The sequence below is a fragment of the Sinocyclocheilus grahami genome, unplaced genomic scaffold, assembly GCF_001515645.1.
Source record: "Sinocyclocheilus grahami isolate Dianchi unplaced genomic scaffold, SAMN03320097.WGS_v1.1 scaffold2360.1, whole genome shotgun sequence".
NCBI classification, from domain to species: domain Eukaryota; kingdom Metazoa; phylum Chordata; class Actinopteri; order Cypriniformes; family Cyprinidae; genus Sinocyclocheilus; species Sinocyclocheilus grahami.
The window spans coordinates 58,238-58,521 of record NW_015507539.1 but is presented as its reverse complement, the minus strand read 5'-3'; the positions used below and the strand labels follow the sequence as shown (position 1 = coordinate 58,521).

At 48.6% G+C, this 284-nt stretch overlaps 1 protein-coding gene across 1 annotated transcript in view; it reads left to right on the top strand.

Annotated features, from left to right (window-relative positions):
* nup54 (nucleoporin 54) overlaps positions 1-284 on the top strand; it is a 22,351-nt gene that overhangs the window by 11,253 nt on the left and 10,814 nt on the right. The gene's annotated exons all lie outside the window — the stretch shown is intronic.

Below are 284 nucleotides of genomic sequence, written 5' to 3'. Positions count from 1 at the left end.
GCGCTATTTGGCTCTGATGCAGCCTGTCAGAACTCACCACTCTGCGGCCTAAAGCAGTCTCCGCCCACCGCTCGTCTGATTTGTTGGGAGTCACGAGTCCGACCAATCAAAGCGGAATTCACTCTCACTCCGAAAGCACTTGCTAACTGCAGCTGCTTCAGTGATCACGCATCAGTTGTCTCTCAAAGGTAAGGCAGCAGCAGACGTTGCTTAAGTTGCAATAGCTCCCAATCCTCTAACGTTACACTTAAGTTGCAAAACACCTCAATATTATCTATGATTTC